The sequence below is a fragment of the Canis aureus genome, chromosome 28 (genome assembly GCF_053574225.1).
Source record: "Canis aureus isolate CA01 chromosome 28, VMU_Caureus_v.1.0, whole genome shotgun sequence".
In the NCBI taxonomy this organism is placed as follows: Eukaryota; Metazoa; Chordata; class Mammalia; order Carnivora; family Canidae; genus Canis; species Canis aureus.
Window position 1 is genome coordinate 41,962,462 of NC_135638.1, and position 19,136 is coordinate 41,981,597.

Below are 19,136 nucleotides of genomic sequence, written 5' to 3' on the forward strand. Positions count from 1 at the left end.
TTTCGATTCCATTCGATTGGATTCAATTCGATTATATTCGATTCGATTCGATTATTTTTGATTCGATTCGATTAGATTATTTTCGATTTCAATCAATTCGATTCTTTTCGATTCGATTATTATCGATTCAATTCGATTATTTTCTATTCGATTCATTTTGATTATTTTTGTTTCGATTCGATTCGATTATTTAGATTAAAAAGAATCGAATCGATTCGATTATTTATTATTCGATTTGAATCTTTTAGATTCGATTCGATTATTTTTGATTCGAATCTTTCCACTTCTCTTCGATTCCATTATTTTCGATTCGATTCGATTATTTTTTATTGGAATCGATTATTTTCGATTTGATTCGATTTGATTATTTTTGATTCGCTTCAATTCGATTCGATTCGATTATTTTCTATTTGAATCGATTCTATTATTTTCGATTGGATTCGATTATTTTTTATTCGATTCGATTCGATTATTTTCGATTCAATTCGGTTTGATTCGATTCGATTATTTTCGATTCAATTTGATTCAATTCCATTCGATTATTTTCGATTTGATTCGATTCGATTCGATTATTTTTTATTCAATTCGATAGGATTCGTTTTGATTATTTTCGATTCGATTCGATTCTTTTCGATTCAATTCGATCATTTTCGATTCGATTCAATTATTTTCGATTTGAATCCATTCAATTATTTTCGATTCAATTCAATTTGATTCGATTCGATTCGATTGTTTTCTATTCGATTTGATTCAATTATTTTCAATTCAATTCGGTCCGATTCGATTCGATTATTTCCAATTCGATTCGATTATTTTCAATTCGATACGATTTGATTATTTTCGATTCGATTCGATCCTTTTCAGTTCAAATCGAGTATTTTCAATTTGAATCGATTCGATTATTTTCATTTCGATTCGATTATTTTGAATTCAATTCAATTCGATTATTTTTGGATTTGATTCAATGCGAATCTTTTTTTACGATTAGATCCGATTCGATTCGATCATTTTCGATTGATTTTATTTGATTATTTTCGATTCGATTCAGTTCGAAGGATTTGATTATTTTCGATTCAGTTTGTTTGAATTCAATTCTTTTTGATTCGAATCGAATCCTTTCGGTTCGGTCTGAGTATTTTTGGTTCGAATCGAATCTTTTCTTTTTGATTCGATTCTTTTCTATTCGATTGCATATTTTCGATTTGAATAGAATCGCTTCTTTTTTATTCGATTATTTTTTATTCGATTCTATTATTTTCGATTAGATTCGATTTTTTTTGATTCTATTCATTTCTGTTGTTTTCGATTGAATTCAATGTGAATCGAATATTTTCGAATTGATTCGTTTCAATTTGATTTGATTTTATTTGATTCGATTATTTTCTAATCAATTCGATTATTTTCGATTCGATTTGATTATTTTAGATTTTCTATTCGATTAGATGTGAATCCATTATATTTGATTCCTTTCTACTTGATTATTTTTAATTCGAATCGCCTTGATTCGATTCGATTCAATTATTTTCGATTCGATTCGATTATTATTTAATCAATTCGATTCAATTTGATTCGATTATTTTTTATTCGATTCGATTCGATTATTTTCGATTCAATTCGGTTCGATTCTATTCGATTATTTTTGATTCAATTTGATTCAATTCCATTCAATTATTTTCGATTCGATTCGATTATTTCCGATTCAATTCAATAGGATTCGTTTCGATTATTTTCGATTCGATTCGATTAGTTTCGATTTGATTCGATTCTTTCGATTCAATTCGATTATTTTAGATTCGAATCAATTCGATTTTTTTCAATTCGAATATTTTAGACTTGATATTATTCGATTCGATTCAATTATTTTGTATTCAATTGGATTCGATTATTTTCGATTTGATTCGATTAGAAGTGAATCCATTAATTTTCATTCAAATCGATTTGATTCTATTCAATTCGATTATTTTCGATTTGATTCGATTCGATTCCATTTGATTTGATTATTTTCGATTCAATTCGATTGGATTATTTTCCTTTTTGATTATTTTTGATTCGATTCTATTATTTTCAATTAAATTCGATTGGATTTTTTTCGATTCAATTCGATGCGAATCGATTATTTTCGATTCGATTCGATTCGATTCGGTTATTTTCGATTCAATTCGATTCGATTATTTTCGATTCGATTCAATTCGATTCGATTCGATTCAATTCGATTCGATTCGATTATTTTCGATTTGATTCTATTCGATTATTTTCTTTTCAATTTGAATCGATTCGATTGTAATGAATTCTTTTTGATTCAATTTGATTACTTTTGATTCGATTTGATTGGATTATTTTCGATTCGATTTGATTTGATTGGATTGGATTATTCTCGATTCAATTCGATTCAATTCGATTTTATTTTTTTCAATTCCATTCGATTCGATTCGACTATTTTCGATTTGATTCGATTAGTTTCGAATATTTTCAATTTGATTCTATTCGATTATTTTCATTCTAATTCGATTCGATTCAATTGTAATGAATTCTTTTCAATTCAATTCGATTACTTTTGATTCGATTAGATTCGATTATTTTCAATTCGATTCGATTATTTTCGATTCGATTCTATTCGATTCAATTTGATTCTTTTCTATTCGTATCGCCTCGATTCTTTTCGATTCGATTCTTTTCGATTCGATTCGATTCAATTCTTTTCGATTCGATTCGATTATTTAAGATTCTATTCCTTTCCATTTTTTTGATGGATTCGATGTGAATCGATTATTTTCGAAATGATTCGTTTCAATTCGAATCGATTCGATTCATTTCAATTTGATTATTTTTGATTCGATCTATTATTTTCGATTTAATTTGATTTGATTTGATTCTATTAATTTCGATTCGATTCGATTATTTTCGATTCAATTCGACTTAATTTGATTATTTTCCATTCGATTCGTTTGGATTCAATTCGATTATTTTCCATTCGATTCGATTATTTTTGATTAGATTAGATTCTTTTTGATTCGATTCGATTTTTTTCTCTTCGATTTGATTCGATGCGATTATTTTCGATTCGATTAGACTCGATACTTTTCGATTTGATTCGATTATTTATGATTCTAATCGATTCATATCTTTTAGATTCGATTATTTTCAATTCGATTCAATTATTTTCGATACAACTCGATTGGAGTTTTTCGATTCGATTTGATGCGAATCGATTAGATTCGAATCGATTCGACGCGATTCGATTATTTTGGATTCAATTCAATTATTATCGATTTGAATTGATTCAATTCTTTTCGATTCGATTATTTTCGATTCGATTCGATTATGTTCGATTCGATTTGATTACTTTCGATTCAATTCAATTCGATTTTCGATTTGATTCGATGCGAATCCATTATTTTCGATTATACTTGATTTGATTCAATTCGATTTGATTATTTTCAATTCGATTCGGTTTAATTCGATTTGATTATTTTCGTGGATACGATTCTTTTCGAATCGATTTGATTCTTTTCGATTCCTCTTTCGATTCGATTTAATTATTTCGATTCAATTCGATTCTATTAATTTCGATTCAATTCTATGCAAATCGATTATATTTGATTGGATTTGATTTGATTATTTTCCATTCGATTTGTTTCAATTCGATTCAATTCAATTATTTTCAATTCGATTCTATTCGATTCGATTATTATTTATTCATTTCGATTTGTTTTGATTCGATTATTTTCGATTCTAGTCGATTCGATTATTTTCGATTCGATTCGAATCGATACAATTATTTTCATTCAATTCGATTATTTTCAATTCGATTGAGTCTTTTCGATTCAATTCGATTATTTTCGATTCGATTATTTTCGATTCTATTCTATTTGATTCGATTCCATTATTTTCTATTCAATTTGATTCGATTCCTTTCGATTTGATTTGATTCCATTCGTTTCGATTATTTTCGATTCAATTTGATTCAATTCGATTCGATTCAAATCGATTATGTTCATTTCAATTCGACTTGATTTGATTATTTTAAATTCGATTCGATTTGATTCTTTTCGATTTGATTTGATTCGATTCGATTATTTTCAATTCGATTCGAATCATTTCAGTTATTTTCGATTCAATTTGATTCGATTCGTTTATTTTCAATTCGATTTGATTCGTTTCAATTATTTTCGGTTCGATTCAATTGAATTCGATTCGATTATTTTTTATTGGATTCGATTATTTTTTATTTGATTCGTTTATTTTCGATTCGATTCAATTCGATTCAATTATTTTCAATTCAATTCGATTCTTTTTGATTCGATTCCATTCAATTTGATTCAATTCTTTTTGATTCTATTCGATTCGATTCTTTTCGATTCGATTCAATTTGATTATTTTCATTTCGATTCGATTCAATTCTTTTCGATTTTCTTCGATACGATTCTTTTCGATTCTATTCGATTCGATTCTTTTCGATTCTCTTTGTTTCCATTCTTTCGATTCGATTCTATTATATTCATTTCTGTTCGATTCGATTCAATTTGATTTTTTTGTTTGGATTTGATTCTTTTCGATTCTTTCTTTTTGATTAGATTCAATTAGTTTTGATTCTTTTCGATTAGATTCGATTAGATTCTTTTCTAATATATTTGATTCAATTCGATTCGATTCAATTCTTTTCGATTCTATTTGATTCTTCTCGATTTGATTCGATTTATTCGATTCTTTTCGCTTCCATTCGATACCATTCTTTTTATTAGATGCGATTATATTTGATTTTTTTTATTCGATTCTTTTCTATTCGATTCGAATCAATTAGATACTTTTCTATTTGATTCTATCCAATTCTTTTCGATTCAATTCTTTTCAATTCAATTCTTTTTGATTCGATTCGATTCAATTCGATATTTTCGATTCAATTCGATTATTTTCGTTTCGATTAGAAGGTTTTCAATTCGTTTCTTTTAGATTATTTTTGATATGAATTCCTTTCTTTCCTAATCGATTTGAGTCGATTCGATTCTTTTCGATTTGATTCTTTTCAATTTGATTCGATTCGATTCTTTTCGATTCTCTTCAATTCCATTCTTTTCCGTTCGATTATATTCGATTCAATTCGATAGTTTTCGATTCCATTCCATTCGATTAGATTCGATTCCTTTCTTTTTAAAAAAAAACTTTTATTTATTTATGATAGGCACACAGTGAGAGAGAGAGAGGCAGAGACACAGGCAGAAAGAGAAACAGTCTCCATGCACCGGGAGCCCGACGTGGGATTCGATCCCGGGTCTCCAGGATCGCGCCCTGGGACAAAGGCAGGCGCTAAACCACTGCACCACCCAGGGATCCCCACGATTCCTTTCTATTCTATTCTATTCTATTCTATTCTATTCTATTCTATTCTATTCTATTCTATTTGATTGGATTCTTTTTGATTCATTTCGATTTGATTCATATCGATTCAATTCAATTCGATATTTTCGATTCAATTCGATTATTTTCGTTTCGATTAGAAGGTTTTCAATTCGTTTCTTTTAGATTATTTTTGATACGAATTCCTTTCTTTCCTAATCGATTTGAGTCGATTCGATTCTTTTCGATTTGATTCTTTTCAATTCGATTCGATTCGATTCTTTTCGATTCTCTTCAATTCTATTCTTTTCGGTTCGATTATATTCGATTCAATTCGATAGTTTTCAATTCCATTCCATTCGATTAGATTCGATTCCTTTCTTTTTTTAAAAAAACTTTTATTTATTTATGATAGGCACACAGTGAGAGAGAGGCAGAGACACAGGCAGAGAGAGAAACAGGCTCCATGCACCGGGAGCCCGACGTGGGATTCGATCCCAGGTCTCCAGGATCGCGCCCTGGGACAAAGGCAGGCGCTAAACCACTGCACCACCCAGGGATCCCCACAATTCCTTTCGATTCTATTCTATTCTTTTCTATTTGATTGGATTCTTTTTGATTCATTTCGATTTGATTCATATCGATTCGATTCAATTCGATTTTTTCGTTTCGATTCGATTCTTTTCTATTCTATTCGATCGATTCTTTTCTATTCTATTCTATTCGATTCTTTTCTATTCGATTCAAATCGATTCTTTTGATTCGATTTCATTCGATTTGAAACTTTTTGATTCGATTCGATTCAATTCTTTTTGATTAGAATATTTTCAATACAATTCGATTCGATTCTTTTCGTTTCAGTTCGATTCCTTGCGATTTGATTCTTTTTGATTCGATTCAATTCGATTCTTTTTGTTCCAATTCCATTCATTTTGATTCGATTATTTTCAATCGATTCGATTCTTTTCAATTCCATTCAATCGATTCGATTATTTTCTATTTGATTCGATTTTTTTCTTTTCGATTTGATTTTTTTTGAATTGATTATTTTCGATTCGATTCGATTCGATTTTTTTCGTTTCAATTCGATTCGAGTCTTTTCGATTCGATTCAATTCGAGTCTTTTCGATTCGATTCAAATCGATTCTTTTCGATTCGATTCAATTCCTTTCAATTCCATTCTTTTGTTTTCGATTCGATTTGATTCAATTTTTTCGTTTCGATTCTTTTTGATTCGATTCTATTCGATTCAATTAGATTCTTTTCGATTCGATTACATTATATTCGATTCGATTATTTTTTATTCTATTCTATTCGATTCGATTCTTTTCTATTCAATTTGATTCTTTTCGATTCAATTCGATTCGATTCTTTTCATTTCCATTCGATTCAATTATTTTCTTTTCGATTCGATTCAATTCTTTTCGATTCTCTTTGATTCGATTCTTTTCGATTTGCTTAGATTCGATTCTTTTCAATTCAATTCGATTTGATTCTTTTCGATTCGATTCTTTTCGACTCGATTCCTTTCTTTTCGAATCCATTCGATTCGATTGTTTTCGATTTGATGATTCGATTCAATTCTATTTTATACGATTGATTCGATTCATTCGATTCTTTTCGCTTCCACTGTATTCTATTCTTTTGAGTCGATTTGATTCGATTTGATTTTTATCGATATGATTCTTTTTGATTTGATTCGATTCGATTCTTTTTGATTCGATTTGAATCATTTCGATTCGAGCCAATTTGATTCGATTCTTTTTGAATTGATTCGATTATTTATGATTCAATTCTATCTGATTCAATTTGATTCTTTTTTATTCTATTTGATTATTTTCAATTCTATTAGATTGGATTACATGATTTTTGAACCGATTCAATTCGACTGGATTTGATTTTTTCGATTCGAATGATTCTTTTCGATTCCATTCAATTGGATTCGATTCTTTTTGATTAGATTCAATTCGATTCTGTTCGTTTCGATTCGATTCTTTTTTATTCGGTTCGATTCAATTCCTTTTGATTCAATTTGTTTCAATTATTTTAAATTCGATTCAATTCGTTAGATTTGATTAGATTCGATTCTTTTCAATTTGAAATGATTCGACTCAATTCTTTTTGATTCGATTCGATAATATCCGTTTGGAATCGATAGTTTTTGATTCGTTTCTTTTCAATTCAATACTTTTTTTTCGAATTGCTTTCCTTTTGAATTGATTCGAGTCGATTCTTTTCGATTCTCTTGATTCGATTCGATTCGATTATTTCAATTGGATTCGATTCTTTTTGATTCGATTAGAAACTTTTCGATCCTTTTCAATTCGATTCGATTCTATTCTTTTTGATTGAATTCATTTTAATTCTTTTTGATTCGATTCGATTCAGTTATATTCAATTCGATTCGATTTGATTTTTTTCGATGGATTTGATTCTTTTCAATTCTATTCTTTTCTGTTAGATTCAATTAAATTCAATTCTTTTCAATTCTATTCGATTTGATTCTTTTCTATTCTTTTGGAAACGAATTGGTTCGATTCGATTCTTTTCGATTTGATTTGATTCTATTCAATCTTTTTGTTCCATTCAATTTGATTCATTGATTTGATATTAGATGCGATTTTTTTGATTCGATTCTTTTCAATTTTATTCGATTCGAATCGATTAGATTCTTTTCTATTTGATTTGATTCGATTCTATTCGATTCGATTTTTTCGATTCGATTCGATTATTTTTGATTCGATTCGATTCGATTTGATTTTTTTCGATTTGATTTCAATCTTTTCGATTCGATTCTTCTCGATTCGAGTCAATTTGTTTCGATTCTTTTCTATTTGATTCAATTATTTACGATTCAATTCGATCCGATTCAATTCGATTCTTTTCGATTCGATTCTATTCTTTTTATTTCTATTCGATTGCACTACATGATTTTTGATTGTATTGGATTCGATTCGATTCGATTAGATTTTTTCGATTTGATTCAATTCTTTTTGATTCGATTCTTTTCAATTCGATTCGATTTGATTCTGTTCAATTCGATTGGATTCTTTTTGATTCGATTCGATTCTTTCGATTTGAATCGATTCAATTCTTTTCGATTCGATTCGATTTGATTATTTTCTTTTCGATTCTTTTCAATTCTTTTCGATTCTCTTTGATTCGATTCTTTAAATTTGCTTAGTTTCGATTCTTTTCGATTCTATTCAATTCGATTCGATTCATTTCTTTTCAATTCTATTTGATTCGATTCAATATTTTTGATTCGATTCATTTTGAATCGATATTCCATTCGATTCAATTCGATTCTTTTAATTCGATTATATTCAATTCAATTCGATTCGATTCTTTTCGATTCTATTCAACTCGATTCAATTTGAATCTTTTTTATTCTATTCGATTTTTTTTATTCAATTCGATTCGATTCTTTTCGATTCGATTTGATTTGATTATTTACGTTTCGATTCGATTTGATTCTTTTCTATTTGATTCGATTCAATTCTTTTCGATTCGATTAGATTCAGTTTTTTTCAATTCGATTAGATTCGATTCTTTTCGATTCTTTTCAATTCGATTCCATTCGATTCTTTTCCATTCAATTGTTTTGAATTCGATTTGATTCGATTATATTTTTTTTATTTATGATAGTCACAGAGAGAGAGAGAGAGAGGCAGAGACACAGGCAGAGGGAGAAGCAGGCTCCATGCACCGGGAGCCCAATGTGGGATTTGATCCCGGATATCCAGGATGGCGCCCTGGGCAGGCACCAAACCGCTGCGCCACACAGGGATCCCAATTTGATTCTTTTCGATTAGATTTGATTCCTTTTGCTTCGAGTATTTTTGATTCGATTCGATTCGATTATTTTCGATTCGATTTGATTCGATTCGATTATTTTTTATTCGATTCCATTCGATTATTTTCGATTCAATTCGATTCGTTTAAATTTGATTATTTTCGATTCGATTTGTTTCTTTTCGGTTCGATTCGATTATTTTCTATTTGAATCTATTTGCTTCTTTTCGATTCCATTATTTTCGATTCGATTCGATAATTTTGGATTTGATTCGATTCGATTATTTTCGATTTGATCCGATTTGATTATTTTCGATTCGATTCATTTATTTTCGATTCGATTTGATACAATTCGATTATTTTCGATTTGATCGAGTATTTTCTATTTGATTCGATTCCATACGATTCGATTATTTTCGATTCGATTCAAATGGATTCGATTCGATTGTTTTCGAATTGATTCGAGTCTTTTCGATTCGATTTGATTCGATTCGATTATTTTTGATTCGATTATTTTCGATTAAATTCGATTCTTAATTTACGATTTGATTCGATGCGAATAGATTATTTTCAATTTGATTCGATTCGATTATTTTTGATTCGATTCAATTATTTTCGATTCAATTCCGTTCGATCGATCGATTATTTTCTATTCAATTCGATTCGATTCGATTCTTTTTGGACCGATTCTTTTCGACTCGATTCAAATCAACTCGATTCTTTTCGATTTGATCATTTTCGATTCGATTATTTTCCATTCGGTTCGAATATTTTCGATTCGATTCGATTCGATTCGATTATTTTCTATTTCATTCAATGATTTTTTATTCGATTCCATTATTTTCTATTCAATTCGATTCGATTCTTTTCTATTCGATTCGATTCCATTCGATTTGATTATTTTCGATTCAATTCCATTCGATTCTATTCAATTATTTTCTATTTGATTCGATTCGATTATTTTTTATTCAATTTGATTTGATTCAATTCGTTTATTTCGATTCGATTGTATTCATTTCAATTATTTTCTTTTCGATTCGATTCGATTCTTTTCGATTCGATCCGATTTGATTATTTTCGATTCGATTCATTTATTTTCGATTCGATTTGGCTGACACGTGGTCCTTCCCAGTTCCACACTGCCTGCAGATGGAGTTACGAACATCCTCACTAGACATGTTTGTCAGAAGCTCATGGGACACAATGGGCAAGCTGCAGACTTCAATGGTTGTGTCTCCAGGTGCAGTAGAGCTTTATTCATGGAATGACCTGACTTCCAATGCTGTAAAGTTTGGGTTAAGTTACGGGTTAGGGTTAGGGTTAGGGTCCTGTTTAAGCTTAGGGTTAGGGTTAGGGTTAGGGTTCAGGTTAGGGTTAGGGGTAGGTTCAGGGTTAGGGGTACACTACGGGTTAGGGTTAGGGTTAGGGATAGGGTTAGGTTACGGGTTAGGTTACGGGTTAGGTTATGGATTAGGGTAAGAGGTTAGTGTTAGGGTACGGGTTAGGGTTAGGGTAGGCTACAGCTTAGGGTTCGGTTTAGGTTTACGTTTAGTGTTAGGGTTAGGGTACGGGTTAGGGTACTGTTTAGGGTTAGGTTACGGGTTAGGGTTCGGGATAGGGTAAGGGTTAAGGTTAGGATTAGGTTAGGGTTAGGGTTAGGATTAGGGATTGTGTTTCGTTAGGTTTAGGGTTGGGGTAATGTTAGGGTTAGGGTCGGGTTAGAGTTTGGTTTAGGGTATGGGTGAGGGTTAGGGTAAGCGTTAGGGTACGGTTTAGTATTAGGGTACGGGTTAAGGTTAGGTTTAGGGTTAGGTTTAGGGTTAAGGTTAGGGTCAGGGTTCTGGATAGCGTTAGGTTTAGGGTACTGTTTAGGGTTAGGGTTAGGGTTAGGTTACTGGTTAGGGTTACGGTTAGGGTTAGAGTACGGGTTAGGGTTAGAGTTAGAGTTCGGGTTATGTTTAGGGTTAGGGTTAGGATTAGGCTACTGGTTAGGGTTATATTTAGGGTTATGATTAGGGTTCAGTTTAGGCTTAGGTTTAGGGTACAGATTAGGGTTAGGGTTTGGGTTAGGGTATGGGATACGTTTAGGGTTAGGGTTAGGGTATGGGTTAGGGTTAGAGTTGGGGTTAGGGTTAGGCTTAGGGTATGGGTTCAGGTTAGGGTTAAGGGTAGGTTATGGGTTTGTTTATGGGTTAGGGTTAGGGTACGGTTACGGGTTAGTGTACGGGTTAGTGTTAGGGTTCGGGTTAGGGAACAGGATAGGATTAGGGTTTGGGTACGGGTTAGGGTACGGGTTAGGGTACAGGTTAGGTTACGGTTTACGGTTAGGGTACGGGTTAGAGTTAGGGTTCGGGTTAGTGTTGGGGTTAGGTTTAGTTTTAGGGTACGGGTTAGGTTTAGGGTTACTATACGGGTTAGGGTACGGATTAGGGTTATGGTTAGGGTACAGGTTAGGGTTAGGGTACGGGAGAGTTAGTGTTAGAGTTAGGGTACGGGTTTGGGTTAGGGTTAGGTTTAGGATACGGCTTAGGGTTAGGTTTAGGGTTAGGGTTAAAGTACACGTTAGGGTTAGGGTTAGGGTACTGTTTAGGGTTAGGGTTAGGGTTAGGATTAGTTTATGGGTTAGGGTTAGGTTTAGAGATAGGGTTAGGGTTTTGATTAGTGTTAGGGTTAGTTTAGCGGTAGTTTTAGTGAGAGGGCGGGCTATGGTTAGGGTTAGGTTAGGGTACGGTTTAAGGTTAGGGTACCGGTTAGGATTAGTGTTAGGGTTAGAGTTTGGGTTAGGGTTATGGTTATGGTTAAGGGTTAGGGTTAAGGGCTAGGGTTCGGGTTAGGGGTTCGGGTTCGGGTTATGGTTAGGTTTAGCGGTTAGGGGTTATGGTTAGTTTAGGGGTTAGGGGTTAGGGTTAGGGTTATGAGTTAGGGTTAGGTTTTGGGTTAGGGTTAGGTTTAGGGTACGGCTTGGTTAGGTTTAGAGTTAGGGTTAGGGTAAGGTACACGTTAGGGTTAGGTTTCGGGTACTGTTTAGGGTTAGGGTTAGGGTGAGGTTTAGTTTATGGGTTAGGGTTAGGGTTAGCTTCAGAGATAGTGTTAGGGTTATGGTTAGAGTTAGTGTTAGGTTTAGGGGTAGTTTTAATGTTAGGGTACGGGTTTTGGTTAGGGTTAGGATAGGGTACGGTATAGGGTTAGGGTACGGGTTAGGGTTAATTTTAGGGTTAGGATTAGGGTACGGGTTAGTGTTAGGGTACGGGTTATGGTTAGGGTTAGGATAGGGTACGGTATAGGGTTAGGGTACGGGTTAGGGTTAATTTTAGGGTTAGGATTAGGGTACGGGTCAGTGTTAGGGTACCATTTAGGGTTAGTGTAAGGGTTAGCGTGAGGGTTGGGGTTAGCGTAAGGGTTAGGGTATGGGTTAGGCTTAGTATATTGTTTGGGTTAGGGTCATGGTTAGATATAGGTTACGTGTTAGGGTTAGGGTACGTGTTAGGGTTAGGATATGGGTTAGGGTTAGTGTACGGGTTAGGGTTGGGGTTAGGGTATGGTTTAGGGTTAGGGTACGGGTTAGGGTTAGGGTATGGGTTACGGTTAGGGTTCGGTTAGGGTTAGGGTACGGGTTAGAGTAAGGGTTATGGTTAGGTTTAGGGTTAAGTGTTGAGGTTAAGGGTTACGGATAGCGTTAAGGGTTAGGGTTAGGGTTTAGGAGTAGTGTTAGGGTTAGGTTTAGGATTAAGGTTTGGGGTTTCGGTTAGGGTTAGGGGTTAGGGTAAGGGTTTGGGTTAGTGTTAGGATTAGGGTTAGGGTTAAGGGTTAGGGTTAAGGGTTAGGGTTAGGTTTAGGGTTAGTGGTTAGGGTTTCATGTTAGGGTTAGGGTTATGGGTTAAGGTTAGGTTTAGTGGTTAGGGTTAGGTTTTGGTTTAGGGTTCAGGGTAGGGTTACGGTTAGGTGTTAGGGTTAGGGTTAGGGGTTAGGGTTAGGTTTATTGTTAGGTACGTATTAGGGTTAGGGTTAGGGTACGGGTTAGGGTACGGGTTAGGGTATGGGTTAGGGTTGGGGTACGGGTTAAGGGTTACTGTTCGAGTTAGGGTTAGTGTTAGGGGTTAGGGTCAGGATTAGGGTTAGGGTTAGGGTTAAGGTTTAGGGTTAAAGGTTAGGGTTAGGATAGGTTTTGTGCAGGGGTTAGGGGTTCGGGTTAGGGATTTGATTCGATTCGATTCTTTTCGATTCGATTCAATTCGAATCAATTCTTTTCGATTCGAATCGATTCCATTCAATTCTTTTCAATTCGATTCTTGTTGATTCGATTCCTTTCTATAGATTCTTTTCTAGTCGATTCGATTTGATTCGATTAGATTCCTTTTGATTCAATTTGATTCAATTTGATTCAAGTCTTAATTCGATTCGTTCGATTCGATTCTTTTCAATTCGACTCTATTTCTTTCGATTCGATTCGATTCTTTTCCATTCGATTTGATTCAATTCTTTTCGATACTATTTGATTAGATTCTTTTCGATTCCTTTCTCTTTGATTCTATTCTTTTCGATTCGATTCGATTTTTTCAATTCGATTCCTTTCGATTCGATTCAATTCGATTCAAATCTTTCGTTTCGATCGATTCGTTTCGATTTTTTTCGATTCGACTCGATTCTTTTCGATTCGATTCGATTCAATTCTGTTCGATTCGATTCGATTCAATTCGATTCAATTTGATACTTTTCGATTCGATTCGATTCAATACTTTTCGATTCGATTCTTTTCGATTCGATTCGATTCAATTCTGTTTGATTCGATTCGATTCAATTCGATTCAATTCGATACTTTTCGATTCGATTCGATTCAATACTTTTCGATTCAATTCTTTTCGATTCGATTCGATTTGATTATTTTCTTTTCGATTCTTTTCAATTCTTTTCGATTCTCTTTGATTCGATTCTTTAAATTTGCTTAGTTTCGATTCTTTTCGATTCTATTCAATTCTATTCGATTCATTTCTTTTCGATTCTATTTGATTCGATTCAATATTTTCGATTCGATTCATTTTGAATCGATATTCTATTCGTTTCAATTCGATTCTTTTAATTCGATTATATTCAATTCAATTCGATTCGATTCTTTTCGATTCTATTCAATTCGATTCAATTTGAATCTTTTTTATTCTATTCGATTTTTTTGATTCAATTCGATTCGATTCTTTTCGATTTGATTTGATTTGATTATTTACGTTTTGATTCGATTTGATTCTTTTCTATTTGATTCGATTCAATTCTTTTCGATTCGATTAGATTAAGTTTTTTTCAATTCGATTAGATTCGATTCTTTTCGATTCTTTTCAATTCGATTCCATTCGATTCTTTTCCATTCAATTGTTTTGAATTCGATTTGATTCGATTAGATTTTTTTTAATTTATGATAGTCACAGAGAGAGAGAGAGAGAGGCAGAGACACAGGCAGAGGGAGAAGCAGGCTCCATGCACAGGGAGCCTGATGTGGGACTCGATCCCGGGTCTCCAGGATCACGCCCTGAGCCAAAGGCAGGCGCCAAACCGCTGCGCCACCCAGGGATCCCTCGATTAGATTTTTTCGATTCGATTCTATTCGATCAGTTCGATTCCTTTCGATTCTATTCAATTCTATTCGATTAGATTCTTTTCTATTTGATTCGATTCCATTCTTTTCGATTCGATTCAATTCTTTTCGATTCGAATAGATTTTTTCGTTTTGATTCTTTTAGATTTGATTCAATTCGATTCTTTTCGATTCAATTCCATTCGATTCTATTTGATGCTTTTTGATTCTATTCTATTCGATTCGATTCTTTTCGATTGGATTCTTTTCGATTCAATTCGATTCGATTCTTTTCAATTCGATTAGATTCCTTTCGATTTGATTCCATTCAATTTGATTCTATTCTTTTTGATTCTATTCGATTCGATTATTTTCGTTTCAATTCGATTAGATTCTTTTCAATTCGATTCTGTTTGATTCGATTATTCTAGTATATTTGATTCGATTAGATTCGATTCTTTTCAATTCGAATCTTTTCAATTCGATTGCATTCGATTCTATTCGTTTCCAATCGATTCGATTCCAATCGATTCTTTTCGATTCGATTCCATTCCATTCGATTCAATTCTTTTTGATTCTATTCAATACGATTCAATTCGATACTCTTTGATTCCATTTGATTCTTTCCGATTCGATTTGATTCGATTCGAATCGATTAGATTCTTTTCGATTTGTTTTAATTCGATTCGATTCTTTTTGATTCAATTCTTTTCGATTTGATTCAATTCGATTCGATTTTTTCGTTTCGATTCTTTTGGATTCGATTCTATTTGGTTCAATTCGATTCTTTTCCATTCGATTCCATTCAATTCAATTCAATTCGAATCTTTTTGTTTCTATTCTATTTGATTTGATTCTTTTTGATTCAATTCGTTTCTTTTCGATTCACATTGATTCGTTTATTTTCAATTCGATTTGATTCGATTCGATTATTTTCTTTTCAATTCTATTCAATACATTTTGATTCTCTTCGATTCAATTCGCTTAGATTTGGTTATTTTCAATTCTTTTCAATTCATTTGATTCAATTCTTTTCGATTCGATTCGATACTTTTTATTTGATTCTTTTCGATTTGATTCTATTTGATTCAATTCAATTCTTTTCCATTCAATTCCATTTGATTCGATTCGATTCGATTCTTTTCGATTCTATTCAATTCTATTCGATTTGATTCTTTTGATTCGACCCGATTCTTTTTCATTCAATTCGATTAGATTCTTTTTGATTCGTGTGTTTTCGATTCAATTCCTTTCTTTTCGAATCGATTCGATTGGATTCTTTTTGATTCGATTTGATTCGATTCGAGCTTTTTTTTCTTTTCTTTCGATTCAATCCTTTTTGATTCGATTCTTTTTGATTCGATTCGATTTAATTCTTTTCGATTCGACATCTTTCGATTCGATTCGATTCGACTCGATTCTTTTCTATTCGATTTGATTCGATTTGAATCTTTTCTATCCCATTAGATTAGATTCGATTCTTTTCTGTTCGATTGGGGTCGATTCTTTTGTTTTCAATTCTATTCAATTCGATTGGATTCTTTTCTTTTTAATTCGATTCAATTTGACTCTATTTGTTTCTATTCTATTCTATTCTTTTATATTCAATTCGAATCAATTCGATTCTTTTCTTTGGATTCTATTCTATTCGATTTGACTTGATTCTTTTCAACTTGATTCGATTCCATTCGATTCGATTCGAATCTTTTCCTATGGATTCGATTCGATTCATTTCGATTCGATTAGATTTGATTCAATTCGATCCTTTTCTATTCTATTTGATTCAATTCTATTCAATTCTATTCAATTGTTTTCTATTCGATTTGATTCAATTCGATTCTTTTCTATTAGATTCGTTTCGATTCTTTTCTATTCTACTGTATCCTATTCGATTCTATTCTATCCTTTCTATTCTATTCATTTCGATTAGATTCAATTTGATTCGATTTTTTCTATTCAATTCATTTCGATTCGAATCGATTCTTTTTGATTTGATTTGATTCTATTCTATTCTATTCTATTCTATTCGTTTCTATTCGATTCTTTCTATTTGATCCGATTCGATTATTCTATTCTATTCGATTTGATTCTTTTCTATTCTATTCTATTCGATTTAATTTGAATATTTTCTATTCGATTTGATTTGATTCGATTCTTTTCTATTCGATTCGATTCTTTTCTATTCAATTCGATTCTATTGGAATCTTTTCAATTCGATTCACTTCTATTCTTTTCTATTCAGTTCGTTTCTTTTCGGTTCGATTTGATTCTCTTTTTTATTCGATTCATTTCAATTCTTTTCTATTTGATTCTATTCTATTCTTTTCTACTCGATTCTATTCTATACGGTTCAATTCCTTTCGATTCAATTAGTTTCTATTCTCTTCGATATTATTCAACTCGATTCGATTCGAATCTTTTCTATTTGATTCAATTCGATTGAATTCGATTCTTTTATAATCGATTCGATTTGATTCAATTCGAATCTTTTCCTATCAATTCGATTCGATTCAGTTCGATACAATTCAAATCTCTTCTATTTTATTCGATTCGATTCTTTTCTATTCTATTCATTTTGATTAAATTCAATTTGATTCAATTTTTTCTATTCGATTTTATTCAATTTTTGATTCGATTCTATTCAATTCGACACTTCGATTCGATTTGATTTGAATCTTTTCTGTTCTATTCTATTAGAATCAATTCGATTCTTTTCTATTCAATCCGATTCTTTTTTATTCAATTCGATTCTTTTCAATTCGATTCAGTTCAATTCGATTTTTTTTCAATTTGATTCGATTTTATTTGATTCGACTCGATTGTTTTCGGTAAATTCTTTTCGATTGGATTTGATTTGATTCTTTTCGATTCGATACGATTCGATTCTATACTTTTCAATTCGGTTCGATTCGATTCTTTTCAATTAGATTCGATTCAGTTTGATTCTTTCGATTCTTTTCGTTTCATTTCGATTAGAATCTTTTAGATTCAATTCGATTGTATTCTTTTCGATTACATTCGAATTGTTTCGATTTTTTCGATTGGATTCGATTCGAATCAATTCGATTCGATTCTTTTAGTTTTGATTCTTTCGATTCAATACGATTCGTATTTATTCTTTTCCATTTGAATCCATTCTATTCTTTTCGATTCGAACCTTTCTATTTGATTCAATTCGATTCTTTTCTTTTTGATTCGATTAGATTCTTTTCTTCAATTTGATTCATTTCTTTTCAATTCGATTCTTTTCGATTTGATTTGATTCTCTTGAATTCGATTCTTTTCTTTTTGATTCGATTCAATTATTTTCATTCAATTCGATTTGATTCTTTTCAATTCAATTCAATCCGTTTTGATTCTCTTCAATTCGATTCGATTCTTTTTGATTTGATTCAATTTGATTCTTTTCAATTCGATTCGATACGATTCAAATCGATACATTTCTTTCGGTTTTGTTTCGATTCTTTTCCATTAAATTCAATTCTTCTTGATTCGATTTGATTCTTTTCAATTCGATTCAATTTTATTCATATTTTTTAAATTCGATTTGATTCAATTCGATATGACTCGAATATTTTCGATTCAATTGTTTTTGATTCGATTTTATTCGATTCTTTTCCATTCAATACGATTCGATTTGATTCTTTGCGATTCGATTCGATTCGATTCTTTTTGATTCGATTCACTTCTTTTGATTCGATTCAATTCGATTCTTTTCAATTATATTCGAATAAATTCGATACTTTCGATTCGTATCGTTTCTTTTCTATTCAAATCTTTTATTCATTCGATTGTATTCTTTTCGATTCCATTTGATTCGATTCGAATTTTTCAATTGGATTCGATTCTTTTCGATTCGATTCATTTCGAAATGATTCTTTTCGATTTGATTCTTTTCAATGTAATACGATTCGTTTCAATTCTTTCATTTGAATTGATTCGATTCTTTTCGATTCGATTGGATTCAAATCTTTTCGATTCGATTAGATTGTTTTCGATTCGATTCATTTCTTTCCGATTCGATTCTTTTCTATTTGATTTGATTCGATTCTTTTTGATTCGATTCGTTTCTGTTCATTCGATTCAATTCCATTCTTTTCAATTTGATTCGATCTGTTTTGGTTCATTTCGATTCGATTTGATTCGATTATTTTCGATTCGATTTGAACGATTCAATTCGATTCTTTTCTTTCGGTTCGTTTCGATTCGTTTCTTTTAGATTCGATTCGATTCAATTCGATTTGATTCAATTCGAATATTTTCAATTCTATTTCATTCGATTCAATTCTGTTCAATTCTTTTCGATTCGATTCAATTCGATTGAATTCGATTAGATTCTTTTCAATTAGATTTGATTCGATAGATTCTTTCGATTCGATTCATTTCTTTTCGATTCTTTTCGATTGAATTCGATTCTATTCTTTTAGATTCCTTTCAATTAGAT